We start from the raw sequence: 15141 nt of genomic DNA, 5'->3' as shown, positions 1-15141 counted from the left end.
GCTTGTACCATGGCCATGGCGATCATCTTGGCTGCTACTCTCTGGTCTCCCTGTTTGCGGAGCCAACCCATATAAAGCTCCACGGCCTTACAGACTTCCACACAACCCTCAGGATGCTGGGCTGGTACACATCCCTGGATCTTCCTGTTAGCGGCTTAAGCTAAGGAAGGCTGCACCTGTCAGGAGCTGCCTCATGCTAAGAGGCGACTGAGCAAACAGCCCCAGGCTCCCGTCCAGTCAAGCTCAACTCATCCCAAACCTTTGGGCAAATGCCCTTTTTGAGGGTCTCCCTGAGGATGACGTGTCACTCTGCTCCCGGATCCTTCCTCCCTGCATTTGCCTGCCACACGCTGCCCTTCCTCCCAGCCTGGGAGTCCTTAACATCAGAGTGGTGGGTCCTCAGTACGGTGATGCATGGTTACACCCTGCAACAAACCTGGGGTGGGCAATAATTTTTGATGGGGGCATCCACTCCAAGATTTTGGTCAGGGGCTGCACTTTTTTATGAAGAGGGCTGGAGGATGGGATGGAGGTTGGGTGCAGAAGGGAGCTCAGGGCAGAAGACTAGGGTGCAGGAGGGAGGGTGGGGTCTGGGCAGGAGTTTGGGTGAAGAAGGGTTGTGAGCTGGGACAGGTGCTTGCTGTGGGTCTGAGCAAAGACTTCCTCTCCATTGCCGGCTTCCTCTCTTGGGCGGGGTCTGGTGTATGTGTTCCTCTTGATCCCTCTCATCATCATGGTCCAGCTGAAGATCCAGCTGGACCAGATGCAGCTCATCCTGATGGCCCTGGTGTGTCTGAGCCTTGATTGGCACAGGCTGCTGATGAGTCCGGCGTCTCCCTCCATGGCCTCTCCTGCAATGTGCAGACCTGTTCTCATGACCACGATTTCCAATTGCACCATGGGCTGGTGTCACTCCACCTCATGGTGCAGCTGCTGCTTCGCTGCCTCTGTAGAAACAGCCTGTTTGGAAGGGTGAAGCAAGTTCCTCTAGGGAGTCCAAATCCTGTGACCAGGCAGGCAGGCCTGGCAATCTGGGCCCAGTTTTGCAACAGGGCTGCAGAGAAGGCGCCTCCCCTTCTCGGGCTTCCTTTACAGACCCTGCTGGATTGTCGGCTTCATCACAAACATCCAGGCCTGGTTCATGCCTCCATTAACATGCACTTTGTTGCATTGATTCATTCTCCTTCTTGGGGGTAGAAGAGAGAAGGCTTAACCCCCCCCCCCATAGTCCCCAATGATTGTGAAACAAATTCTATTCCCCTTTGCACCCAACAAAAGCAGTGTACTGCAGAGGAATGTGATTCGTCCTGTCATTAATGACCATCAGAGCCAGGAGCCCATTTGGGGACCGATGTCTCCCAGCTGCTAAGGCCAGGCTGCCCAGCCCAACAGGCTGTTTTACTGCCACAGGTGGGGTGGAGAATGGGGGTGAGGGGAGCCACTCCAGGGGGCTACTCTTAGCTTCACTTCCCTCTTCCCCTGGGCAGGACCCAGAGTGGCCACATGCCTATTCCAGCCCCTCATGTTCCCTTCCTGTCTGGCCCCACAAGCTCAGGGCCAGTAGCCCCAGGGACTGCGTGGGCATGTGGCCGCTCTGTGCCAGCAACAAAACGTGGCTGGGTTTGCCCGTCCCAACTGCTGCCCCCCTCCACCAACCCAGCCCCCCCCCCTGCTGTTCCCCAACTGCCTTTGGACCTTCTAGCTCAGGGCTCCTTACACTTTTTCATTTTTTTAAAATGAGGATTTTTTGTTAAGCCAAAAGAGATATGATGAGCCACGTGTGGATCCGCCCGCTCCCCGCCGCGCTGCGAACTGGCTGCGGGTCCCTCACGGACCCACCCGGGCAGAGAGGATCACGCGGGGGCAAAGGAACGTGCTGCGTCTGCAAAGGGAACTTGTACCCCCCCCAACTTCCCCCGCTCCGGCCCCGCCCTCTCAGCCACATGACCCCCCCCAGCCTGAGCCCCGGCAGCGCCTCAGTGCAAGCCCCGCCTCCTCAGTCAACTGCGGTCTGCCCCCTCATCCCTCAGCTCCCACCCTGCCCCCCACAGCGACCTGGCAGCAGAGCCTGCACGTGAGTCTCCCTCACCTGGGCCCAGCCCCTGTTGGAACGTCATCCGTGACGTTACTTGCCCCGCCCCTTGCTCTCACGCCCTGGTGACGCAGGGATTCCCCTGCCGCCGGGAGTGACCGGGCGGCCCCAGAAACGCTGAGAGCGGGGGGAAGAATTCAGGACGGGGCCAGGGCCGGGGTCGGGGTCCAGGAACCAATCAGAGCAGCCGCGCACCATGGGACTACAGTCTGCCCCATGGGGTAGCCACTGGGCTTAGCATGGCCGGGGCAGGGACGCCCTCCCCGGTCCCGCCCAGCCCAGCCCCGTGGCACCATCCCAGGGGGCTCTATCCATAGCTAGTAATGGGGAGATGCAGGAAGGCAAAGTGCGAGCTCTGGGGCCGAGGGAATAGCCCCCCCTTTGGTCTGATGTGGGGGGGCACCCAAAGCGGGGTCACAGCCCGTGTCAGGAGGAGGCGGGGGGGCAGAGTGACTCTGATAACTGAGGGGGGCAAGGCTGGAGGGACGGGAAAAGGGCAAACTGAGGGGGGGTCAGATCACAATGGGGTACATCACTGGGAAGTGTCCCCCCCCCCGACCTAGGCAGCAGGGAGCCCTGGGGTGCCCCATAATCACAGGGGTGGGGGGTGGAGTCAGAAGGTTTCAGGGCAGTTGGAGGGGAACAGCGGTGGGGTTAGACGGGGGAAAGCAGCTGGGAAGGGCAAATTGGAGCTGAGTCTTGGTGGGGAAATTGACTCTGCCCTTCCCCTCCTGTGGCCCAGCCACACCTGGTCACTGACACAGAGCGGCCACTTGCCGTGTCTGAGCGCTGGGGGCAGCGACTCCCTGTGGCCCACTGTCCTGAGCTTGAGGGGCCCGAGGGGAGGGGAACGGGAGGGGCTGGAGCAGGCATCTGTGGCCACTCCGGGTCCTGCCTAGGGAAACAAGGCAACAAAGCAGAGAGCAGCCCCCTGGAGTGGTGGTGCCCTTATCATGCCCATTCTCCAACCTACCTGGGGAAGTAAAACAGCTTGTTGGGGGGGGGGGGGCAGTCCTGCCTTAGCAGCTGGGAGACACTGGTCCCCAAATGGGTCCTGGCTCTGATGATCATTGATGATGGGGTGAGTCACATGCCTCAGCAACACCCTGCTTTTTTTGGGTACAAAAGGGAACAGAATTTGATGGTGAAACATGAAGGATAAATGGGGGGAGGGGTTTAATCCATCTACCCTTTAGCTCTTCCTCCTCCCCCCCCCCCCAACAAAGAGCATGATTCAGGGCAACAGCTCCCTTCCAGAAAGGGGATGATGCTGCAATTAAAAGCTGTGAGGAAACCCCCAAACCTGAGAGGATTTTTGCTCAGTAAATGACAATGGCCGTGGGACCAGCCTGTTGATGACACTGAGCAAAACCCCAGTGTATCCGCCAGACAGTTAACACACCCAAGCAAAGCAGAAGCAAACTATCTGCATAGACACCACAGGGCTCCTCCCCAGTCCCCGCTCACTGTAAGGGACACAGTCCTTCAGCTCCTGCCTACACCTATAAACGGGAGCAACGCTGGCTTCTGGGTGCCTTAAGAAACCCTTGGCCCTGTAGCATCTGAGAGACTAGCAAAAAGTCTGGAGAGTGTCATGAGCTTTCTTGGCACAACCCACTGCCTCAGATGACAAACATGGAGCAGTGGGTGGTGCCCATGAAAACTTGATGTTTAAGTTTCTTTTAGTTACAGACTAACATGGCTCCCTCTGAGACTTTTAAACAGGCAAGGCTGGGAGCTTCCAGGACGAGGCAACGTGTCCTATCTACCTGGAGTATTTCACAGACCTCGTGACCATCAAGTGTGGACACAACTTCTGTCAGGCCTGCCTCAGCCGGTGCTGGGGGGAGTAGGAGCCCAACTTCTCCTGCCCCCAGTGCAGAGAGACCGTCCTGCAGAGACACCTGCGGCCCAGCTACCAGCTGGGGAACCTGGTGGACCTGGTGAAACGCCTGCGGCTCCCAGTAGGGCCAGTGCCCGAGGGGCAGCCAGGGTGTGAGAAGCACCAGGAGGCCCTGAAACTCTTCTGCCAGGAGGATCAGGCCCCCATCTGTGTGGTGTGTGACAGGTCCCGGGAGCACCGTGCACACACGGTGGTGCCCATCGAGGAGGCTGCCCAGGAGTACAAGGTAGGGACCAGGCTCTGTAGGGTGGGGAGTTACAGGGGCAGTTTCTCTGCAGTGCAGAGCCCCCTGCATATGTCTGCCCTGCCCTGTATAGAGCCAGGGGCCTGCCTGAGAGCAGGTCCCAGCCACATGGGTGCTGGGCCAGGCCCAGCAGCGCTGCTGGGGAGTTACCGTGGGCTGGAGAGGGGGGACCTGCTTCCCCAGCCTCACTGCTTCGTGGTGCTGTTCTCCCTGGGCAGGAGCCAGTGGCCCCAAGCAGCCCCCAGAGCCGCTGTCTGTGTTTGCAGGAGCAAATCCTGAGCCGCCTGCAGCATCTTCGGGAGGAGAGAGACGCGCTCCGGGGCCTGGAATCCAACTGGGCCAAGGAGAGCGAGAGGCTCCTGGTTGGTGCCCAGCCCTGCCCAGCCACTTTGCACAGGAGGAGGGGGTCAGGCTCCTGGGGGTCATGGCATTAGTTTCCACTGGTGTCTGTGGGTTCATCCCTGCCTGTCTGGGAGCAGCCTCTGGCTCTGCCTCTCTACTGCAGAGGGCAGGAACGAGGCCTGTCAAACTGCTATGTGCCCAGATGTGGCCGGATCAGACTGAGGAGAGATTTGAGCTGACCCCCAGGTGTGAGTATCCAACACCCCAGGGATGCCAGCGGCTGGTTTCGGCACCATTTCCCAAGGCCTGGGCTGCACCTCATTTTTTTGGTAAAGTGACAGGGGTTGGGGTGATTTTTGGTGATACTTTTGCCCTGGGACTAGCCCTGGGACAGACCCAGCTGGCCTGGCAAAGACACGGAGTGAAACGCTCTGCAAAACTCGGACAAGGCCCTGCCACTTCCCATGGCCCCGCTCACCCGCGTCCCGGCCCCACCCACTCTGCGCCCCAAGAGGCAGACAGACGTGGAGCGACAGTTTGTGCACTGGGAGTGCGAGCGGCTGCAGCAGTTCCTGGCAGAGCGAGAGCACCTCCTGCTGGCCTGGCTGGGAGAGCTGGATGAGGAGATTGGGAGGAGGAGGGAGGAACATGCCGCCCACCTGGGCGAGGAGATTTCCCAGCTCAGCGCCCTGATCTCGGAGCTGGAGGAGAGGTGTTGGCAGCCGGCGCTGGAATTGCTGCAGGTGAGATGGGGTCAGACATGCCTGGAGACCAGTGTGGGGAGGAGATGCCCCTGAGTCACTGGGGGCTCACAGGGTAACTCAGGGCAGGGAGCAGGGCCCAGGGGCAGCTGCAGGGCCACAGCCCCAGGACTGCAGAGAGGCAGGAGTTTGGCCCATTGGGAAGGCTGGTAAAAAAGTGGGCCTGGCCCCCTGCAAAGCAGCTGGTGAAAAGGGCTTGGCTCCCCCAAGCACAGCCCTTCAGTGGGTCTCCCACCTGGGGGAGCAGCCTGTGGGGCAGGGGAGCAGTGTGACCCCTCTGGGGCAGGGACTGGGCTGGGCCAGTGACTCTCTGCTCTGTCTTCCTCTCTAGGGCGTGAGAAGCGCTGAGAGCAGGTACGTCCAGGCTCAATCTGCCCTCCACCCCCGTCATGCTGGGAGCAGGCTCAGAGCACGGTCTGTGAATCCAGCCACAGCCCCCCACCATGGGCCTGTCTCACCCTCTGAACCCTGCCCCCTCTGTACCCACCGCCCGGGGTGCCACTGCCATTGTGGGGGTGTGAGGCACCCTGGGAGGGGACTGCCCCACAGCTCTGGGCTGGGGAACCCTCCCTGGGGGCTGGGCTGACTCAGGGGAATATTAATAGGACAGAGGCCGGTCACCCCAAGGGCCCAGCTGGGACCTGCCCCCAGCTTTGGCATAGCTCATGGGGGGAGCTGTGGGGAAAGAGCTGAATGTCCCAGGCCAGGCCTTGCGGAGAGTGTCCCCATCCCAGAGCCCCCAGGGGCTGAGCGGAGAAGCTGAGGAGCAGCTGGGTCTGGAGAACGGGCCCCTCTCTCAGCCTGGGAGCGGCCCAGCCAGGCATCTTTGGGGCACATGGGCTGGGCCAGGTGTGCGGGAGCTGGGCCTGGTGCTGCATGGGCTATTTTCCCTCTGGCTGGAGAGAGGCCCCAGGCCAGGCACGGCAGGAAAAACTCCCTGGGAAGCCAAGGTCAGGGTCCTGTGAGCTCTGCCTGTGGCCCAGCCCTCACCTGTTCCCCTGTCTGGCTTGGGGGGGGGGGGCTGAGGTGGGAGACCAATACCACCCTCGTGTCTCTGCAGGGGCAAGGAGGCGACATCGCTGCATCTGGCGCTCAAGTGCCCGGAGCTGGAGCAGAGAATCTGGGACTTCCCAGGAGAGAACAGTCTCCAGAGGGCTGTGATGGGATTCCTGGGTACGGGGCGGTGCTGTTGGGGGTTCCTCTTTCACTGTATGGGTGTGTAGAAAGGCCCAGCTGGGACCCCAGGGACTGCTCCTGAGGGGCTGACGGGTTCCTGAGTCCAGAGGCTGCTCTGAGCAGAATGGCAGGATCCCAGCAGGACGTGGATGGTGGAGAACAGGCGCAGGGAGTGAAGGTGCCTCCCCTGCTGCCCTGGTCCCTGTGGCCACCCCCTCCTGCTGCCAAGCAGAGGGTCCCCCAGCCCAGCCTGCACGGGCCGAGGGGCAAGGGGAGCTTTCCAGGGAACCCTGAGAGCTGGTTGCCGTGAGAGACTTTGTCACAGACTCAGGGCCCGAGTCCCAGCTCCCTGGATGTTCGTGGAGCCTCCCTGACTGACACCAGCCACACGCCTGGGCCTGGTGTCTGAACCCCTTGGGCCAGACGCTCAGAGCTAGACAGGTGCCTGGCGGGAGTTTCAGAAGCCCAGAACAGCTTGGGCCCCTAACTCCCACTGGTGCCCATAGGAGTTGGGTACCTCCCCTGTGTGGGTGCACGTGAAATCCCAGGGGCCTCTTTGCATGGCTGGGAGGGGGGAAATGCCTGAGAGAAGCTGGCTCCCGGGCCTTACTCCCCAGGGCCCTCTGGCAGTGTGGGGCAGAGCTGGGCCGTGATCCCTGGGCACTGCCCCCGCCAGTGACGGGTTTTTCTCTTCCCTTTCAGGGGCGCTGACTGCGGAGAGAGGTGAGGATCCTGGGGCGCTGCCCTAGGTCCGGGCACCACAGCAGGTGGGAGCCTGTTCCTCCGCCCAGAGCGGCCCCTGGGCTGAGCAGGTGCGAGGGGATCAGTGCAGGGGGGAGCCCAGCTGGGGAGCGTGGGACAGAGCAGCCAAGAGGAGTCGGAGGCGGTGGGACCCTGCTCTGTGGGGAACTGGGATAGAGGGAGGGGCTATGACGTTCCTGCTCTGAGGGCTCTGCGGTGGGAATTCTCACCTCTCTCTCTGCTTGTTCCAGGACTCAGGCGAGCCCGAGTATTTGCAGGTAACTGGCCTCACTCTGGTGTCAGTGACTTCAGCTCCTGCCCTGGGGTGAGACTGACTCCCTGCACTCCGCCCCTCCCCCAGTGCTCTGCCAGTGCCCCAGGCCTGGGAGATGGCCCGGCCCCTGGGGGAGGGGGAGCAATAACACCAGACCCTTGGGCCCACCCTGTTCAGGGACCCCACAGACAGGGGGTGGGAGTGGCATCATGATCCCAGCCTTGCCCTGGGGATGTGAGTCCCTGTCCTCCCTGAACCTGTCCCCTCTGTCCTTTGGAACGTCCTGTGTTCTATCACCTCTGCCCTTTGGTTCCCACTCTTGTCCTCACTACCCCTCTGCCCTCCTGGTTCCTGCTCCTCTCTTTAGCCCCCTCTCCTTCCTGGTGCCTGCTTGTCCATTTGTCCCCTAATGTGTTCTTCCTCTTTCCTTCTGCTCCCTCTAGTGCTCGCCCTTCTCCCATGTTCCTGGCACCTGCCCATTCTCTACTCTTTGTCCTGCCCCCTCTTCCCCTTCCTGTCTCCACTCCCCTTCCATTGTTCCTCTGGGTCTCCTCCTCACCTGCCCCCCATCTATCTTTCCCCTCCTTATGGCAGCTGCCCCTGCCTCTCTTTATGTTGTATCAACTCCTGACACAATTAATGGGGAGGCAGGTTAATTTCCCTTTGGTCTGAGGGACCAGCTCCTGCCCTCAGCCCTGACTCTGTGACTCTTTCCTTAGTGGATGTGACTCTGGATCCAGACACGGCCCATCCCAAACTCATCCTGTCTGAGGATCAGAAACGTGTGAGATGTGGAGACACGCGCCACGTTGTGCCTGACACTCCTGGGAGATTTGATCCTTGTGCTTGTGTCCTGGGTGCCGAGGGGTACGCGGGCGGGAGGCATTACTGGGAGGTGGAGGTGGGAGACAAGCCTAGATGGACTCTGGGGGTTTGCAGGGAATCTGTGAACAGGAAGGAGTCGGTCACACTATCACCTGAAGATGGACACTGGGCTGTGTGGCTGAGGAACGGGGAATATGAGGCCCTCACCTGCCCATTCACCCCCCTCCCCGTGAGCGCCAGGCCCAGCCGGGTGGGGATTTTCCTGGACTACGAGGCGGGCGAGGTCTTGTTTTACAATGCGACTGACAAGTCCTATCTCTTCACCTTCACCGACAGCTTCTCCGGGACGCTCCGCCCTTATTTCTATCCTGGTCATAATGCTCAGGGTAGAAACGCAGCTCCCCTGACAATCTCCCCAGTCCTAGGTGAGGCTGAAGGGATTCTCTGTCCCTGACAGTGACTCCCATGGCAGAGCCTTTCTGCTGACCAGATCTCAGACCTGTTCTCATAGGGATGATCTGAAAGGCATCTGCAATGGATTGTCACTCCTACAGTGTAGTCTGTGAGCTGGGGGAACTGCTACAACCCCTCTAATGCCCAGCTGGCTGGCCCTACTTGCAGTGCTTCTTTGGAGATGGTCAGCCTCACCTGGCCATTATAACCCACAGGCTTCAGAGGGGGAGCCGAGTTAGTCTGTAACAGGAAAAACTTAAAAAACAACAAATAGTCTTGCAGCCCCTTAGAGACTAACCAAACATGTAGATGGGATCATGTGCTTTCATGAGAAGTGGGCTGTGCCTACAAAAGCTCATGATCCCATCTGCATGTTTGGTTAGTCTCTAAGGTGCTACGAGACTATTAGTTGTTTCCTGAGTTACCTAAGTGCTTTACTTACGGAGCTTTGGCCAAGCCCTATGATACAACTGGATTTGCTCTGATCCCACAGACAGAGACAGACAGGTAATGCCAGTGTTTGGCTTCCTTGGCTGTATCTACACTGCACATTGTTGTGCGATAAGATGTGCAAATGAGGTGTGGGAATAAATATTGCCACACCTCATTTGCATACCTAATGAGCCATCATTTTTGCAGCACAGGCTTTTGTGCAAGAAGGAGCTGTCTGCACTGCTCCTTCTTGCACAAAAAACCCCTGGGCTACGTCTACACTGGCCCCTTTTCCGGAAGGGGCATGTAAATTTCACCAGTCGTCGTAGGGAAATCCGCGGGGGATTTAAATATCCCGCGCGGCATTTAAATAAAAATGTCTGCCGCTTTTTTCCGGCTTTTAAAAAAGCCGGAAAAGAGCATCTACACTGGCCCCGATCCTCCGGAAAAAGTGCCCTTTTCCGGAGGGTCTTATTCCTACTTTGAAGTAGGACTAAGACCCTCCGGAAAAGGGCACTTTTTCCGGAGGATCGGGGCCAGTGTAGACGCTCTTTTCCGGCTTTTTTAAAAGCCGGAAAAAAGCGGCGGACATTTTTATTTAAATGCCGCGCGGGATATTTAAATCCCCCGCGGATTTCCCTACGACGACTGGTGAAATTTACATGCCCCTTCCGGAAAAGGGGCCAGTGTAGACGTAGCCCTTTTGTGCAGACCTGTTCTGCCACTTATTTTCAGGAACCTGCGTACCACTTGGCAGGACAATCCAGTTCAGACCATTCTCTGAGTGGCCAGTGCCTGAGGGGATCCAACATGGATCCCTAGGTCACAGGCACCATTTAGTGGCCCCAGTTATTGACCCTAAACACCATCATAACACAACGGCTACGTCTACACTGCAGCCTTCTTGTGTAATAACTGTTTTGCACAAGCATTCTTCTGCAAAAGGTCTTCCACAAGAGCACTGCCATGTGCTTTTTGTGCAAGAGATGTGCTTTTGTGCAAGAGCATTCATGGCAGTGTGGATGCTCTCTTGTGCAAGAAAACTCTGATGGGCATTTTAGCTATATGGGTTTCTTGCACAAGAAATTCATGTTGCCTGTCTACACTGTCCTCTGGTGGAAGAGCTCGTGTGCAAGAGGGTTTATTCTTTGTGGGGAAAGGAATAACTCTTCTGGAAGAAGCCCTGTTTTCCAACGCTGTATTGTAAATTTACTTGTGCAAGAACCCTCGTGCAGTGCTCTGCACATTTTTGTGCAATAACAGTTGTTCTTGTGCAAAAAGCCTGCAGTGTAGATGTAGCCTAAGGATTTGTATTCATTTAAAGAGTTCACATACAATGGAAATCCTGGAAAGGTGAATGTCCTCATTAAGTAGGCACTCTCACAGGGGGCACTTGATCTGCAGTCAAACACTTTACTACTGAGCTACACCCCCATGTGAGAGTGGTATCTGCAGCCAGTATTGAGAAGTGTGTAGAAAACAAGAGGCTTTTGTAGAACATACGTCTCGGGTGGGATGGACCCTCACTGACCCCAGATTGTGACTGGTCCTAACAAGCAGTTTGTTATGAAAGCAGCAGAGCTGGGGCAGGACAGAGGTTATGTCCACACAGAAAAGTTCTTTTGGAACAATGGCCATTATTCCAAATAAAAATGTGAGCATCTACACAGCAATTCTGTTATTTTGAAATAACGAACAGCATATTCCGACTTCTCTAAACCTCATTGTACGAAGAATAAGGCCTATTCTAAAATAGCTAGTTCAAAATGAGACCTGTGTAGATGCTCCACTTCTGATATTTCGAAATCCCCAGGGCCATTCTAAGTTATTCTACCTGGGGCTCTAAATCAGGGTAGCATGTCTACATTAAGGAAACCCTCCTCGGACTCATTTTGAAGGTTCCCTGCAGTGTACACATGCTATTTTGAAATAAGCTGTTCCAGAATAGCTTATTCCAAAATAAATGTGCCATGTAGATGTAGCCAGAGAGTCCTGAGAGATGAAGACACTTGGGGGAAGCCAGGAGTGCAGAGGTCAGTCTGAGACCTGAGTGTCCCAGATGTCTATTACAGCCTAGGTCACATGGTGTAAGGGGCCATACTTGGGACTCTGAATCCTACAAGCTGAGTTCAAATCTCAGTGGGACCTGCAGCAGTTGGGGTGGTTGTTGAGAGGTCATTGTGCTCCAGGCCTTTTGGCTTCCTTGTCCTGAGGTTCACTAAGGGCAGTTTTGCTTGTCTGAGGCCCAATAGAGCTTCGTCACCAGACTGAGCAGGCTTGTGCTCAGGTGCCTGATGCCATCACAGCTGCAGGGCAGGTCGCCCATCTGACTCCTGAGCTCAGCCCATGCTGGAGGCAGGCAGAGAGTGTGAGCAGAACAGAGGAGGGGAGGGAAGATTTGTATATTTTGGGAAGGGTCCTGGGTACTGGCTCCCAGCCACATGCCTTGGAGCAAAGACCAATGGCCCCTGCACAATGTATATTGTGGGAATAAGAATTGGGGCAGCAGGAAAGGGGCCGGCCCCATAGCAGCAATGAACAGGTGGGAGAAGATGGGAGTGAATCCTGCTACCTCTCATGTGCAAAGGGAGCACTAATACACTTGCAACTCATCTCTAGTGCTCTGGCCTCCACCAGCCCCGTGCCCCACTAGGGTAGGTTTTTTCAGAGACCAGGAAGGAAGAGGGAGGAGTCTCTGGATGCGCGGAGCCCCCTGGCTCTGCCTGTGAAAAGGAGGAGCGAGGGCACAGCAAAAACTTTAGTCCACTTTGTGCTTCTTGACTTTTTCAATCTAAGGACTTTTAAGAAACATTTTAAATATCTCTTCCAGTGGCGCAATGGGTCAGCGCACAGTATTTATATAACAGTACTTGTAGGAGACATACTGAGGTTGTGAATTCAAACCTCACCTAGAGCACTCACTTTTAGTCCCTGCTGGGTTGTCCCCTTGCAGTGGTTCCCAGACTTTTCAACATCACGCACCTGTTTTTTGATTTTTGAAAAACCCTCATGCCCCCCTCCAAAATAGCAGCAAAACTTGTTGAGCAAAAAAGAAAAAAGTTTAATGGGGGGAGGGCTGGGTCACCTCCTCCGCCCCCCCCCCCCCCCAGAATTTCTTCACACCCTCCGCCTCGGGCCGGCCCCAGAGCTCAGGGCCTGGGAGTCTGGTCAGCAAGTGAGACTCGCCCGTCAGTCCAAGCTGCTTTCTGTCCCGGCTGCTGTTCCTGCCTGTCCCATGCCAGCGCCACACGCAGGCCAGTGGGGCAGGATGAGGGTGTGTAAGTGGGGCCCTGCTCTCAGTCTGTCCCTCAAAGGCCCTGTGGGCTGCTTGAGAGGCTGAGCCCAGCTGCCCAGACCTGGTGCAGGGATGGAACATGGGGCACATTCTCCCTGTGAGCTTATGCGGGGTCAGGAAGGAACAACACGGGTCCAGCTGAAGGTTTTGTGCTGGGGCTGGAGGCTTAAGCCCGAGCTGTTGGCCTCAGTGGGACTTGCTCCTTCCCCCACTCCTGCCCTGCTGCCTCCTTTGGCCAGCAGCACACAGGGGGCAGCCGGGAGAGCCGGCACCAAGGGCAGAAGAGGCCAAGGCACAAGCCTCTCAGAGCTTGCCCAGGCTCACGCCAAGGGGCTTTCTGTGGTGCCAGGTGGGGAAGGGATGCCAGGCCCAGGCTAGTGCGAGAAGGCTCAGCCCTGCCAGGGCAGTAAGGGGAGCTGCAGAGAGCGAGATGCGGCGTTTCTGCCTGGTTTCACTCAAGGGTCCTTCTGTGCGTGAAACACCTGTGACACCCCTGTGCTGCTGGGTTCCTCTGCCCCTCCCCTGGGAGGCCATCCCATTGGGGGGCTCTTGCCCTGGCACTCAGGGAAGGGCCAAGTTGGGTGAAGCAGCCTGCCCCAGGTACATTTCAGCTGGCAGAGCGGAGGCCTGTAGCGGGTGCTTGACAAGTGTCCTTAGGTTGCTGATTTGACTCCAGCTGAAAGGAGAGATTCTTTCCCCTCCCCTGGCTGCAGGCCTGGCCTTAGGACCAGGCGGCTGCCTTGGGTCTGTCCCTTTGGGGCCTGGTGCTACAATTGACAAAAAGCTTTTGGGTACCAGCTGCCAATCAAATGGCTTGGGCTGCACAGGCCTTGAGTCATGGCAAGAGCTGGAAGGGAATGGGGAACAGCTGCCAGGGCTGGCCTGAGCCATTTTGGTGCCACAGGCCTGGGTGCATGGCACCGCCCCCAGGTGCAGGCCTTCCCCTGGGGTGCAGGGCACATGCACTGCCTAGTCTGGCCTGGCCATTGCTGTTGGCTTTTGCGCCAGGCCATGCAGGGCCCTGCGGCCTTGAGGGGAAGGGCACTGCTGGTCGGTGCTGCGCGGATGGGGGAGGGGGCCAGCACTGTGGGAGCCGGGTGTGCAGCACCTGATGGCAGCTATAAGGGATATGGTGTGCCCCTTACAGCTGCCATCAGGAGCCCCTCATCAGTTGGTGCCCCAGACAGCTGCCCAGCTCGCCCACCCCTCAGTCCGGCTGTGATGGCTGCACTTTGGAATGGGAAGGAGGTGTCTGGGAGCATTAAGTAGAACAGCTTTTTGGGTTGTTCTCAAAGAGGGCACCATGGCTTAGTTGGCTAAAGCATCTGCCTAATAAGTAAAAGATCTTGGGTTCAATTCCTAGTGGTGCCTTGTTGCCAGGCCAATGTGTCTCTTCTTTCCACCATCTCTCCCCCCCCCCCCACCTGTATCTGGAGTTGGTTTTAAGGTCATTTGAGCTTGGTGGTGCCCTCACAGTGGAAGTAGGCTGGTAGCAAACAGCAAGAACCCTCTGGCTTTGATTTAGCTGCTCTTCAGTCTGGGGGCAGAAGAAGGCTTTAGTTTAGACCTACTGAATAGCTACAGGCCTTCCAATAGAGCTATAGAAAAGCCATCTTGTTCCAGAGGACCTTTCCAATCCTGCAAGCACAGACAAAGCCAGGTAAATGCAAGTGCAAAAGGTTTTATTATTTTCCTTGTTTGGGGGGTTAGAAATCACATCTGAGCTGGTGAATTATTCTTATTTTGTGTAACTAAGGATTGCAGCCCAGGGATTTTTCCTGAGTCTATGTTACTTCACGGCTATCTACCACCTAGGCTATCTCCATACTGCATCTCTCTTCTGCAAAAGCTTATGCAAATGAAGCACAGATTAACATATTGCCATGCTCATTTGCATAATTATTGGGGGTCTGTTTTTACACAAGCCTTTTGTGCAAGAAGGAGCTATGTAGACTGGGGCTCTTCCTGCTTCCCCTGGCTCCAGCCTGGCCCTGGCCTCTTTCCAGTCAGCCCCATGGGGCCAGGTGGAAGCAGGGAGCCATTTCAGAGTCTGGTTGGGGGCAGCGACCTTTGCATGCCATGATGGGGGAGGGAAGAGTGTCACATGGCTTCTACTAGAGCTGGTATTGAAATAAAAACAAAAAATAAGCAGCTGGGATGGGGCAGCTGGAAGGAAGCCAGGAGAGCAGAGGCAGCCTGAGAGCTGAGAGTCATAGGTTTCCATCAAAAACAGCATCTGCTGATCCCATGGTGTAATAGGCAGCACTCAGGGCTCTGAACCCTATAATCTGAGTTCAACTCTCAGTGGGACCTTCCTGGGCTGGTTGCTACAAAACTCTCCTAATTCATGTGCTTTGGCTTCTTTTTCTCCGGGCTGGTGAAAAAATAAAATTTTGAGTTCCCTGCTGGGTGTCTAATGCCCCCTGGTGCTTGGTCTTGAGGCTGGGTCTGTGGAACCTGCCAGGCTGGCTAGAGATGCAGAGGGCTGAGTTTGTGTTTCTTGCAGCTTCCCCTGATGCCCTCACGTCTGGTCCCAGCAGCTGCCTGGGTCTGGCACTAAAGGGAGGGAGTCTCAGGACCAGGCCTCAGAGAATGTGTGTTCC

The 15141-nt window shown here is 56.9% G+C and overlaps 1 pseudogene; it reads left to right on the top strand.

Moving 5' to 3' along the window:
* The first annotated feature begins 733 nt into the window (after positions 1 to 733).
* LOC102456655 (zinc finger protein RFP-like) lies at positions 734 to 9431 on the top strand (annotated as a pseudogene).
* Positions 9432 to 15141: the final 5710 nt, after the last annotated feature.

The sequence above is a fragment of the Pelodiscus sinensis genome, chromosome 31 (assembly GCF_049634645.1).
Source record: "Pelodiscus sinensis isolate JC-2024 chromosome 31, ASM4963464v1, whole genome shotgun sequence".
NCBI lineage: Eukaryota > Metazoa > Chordata > Testudines > Trionychidae > Pelodiscus > Pelodiscus sinensis.
This window is presented reverse-complemented; position numbering and strand designations above follow the sequence as displayed.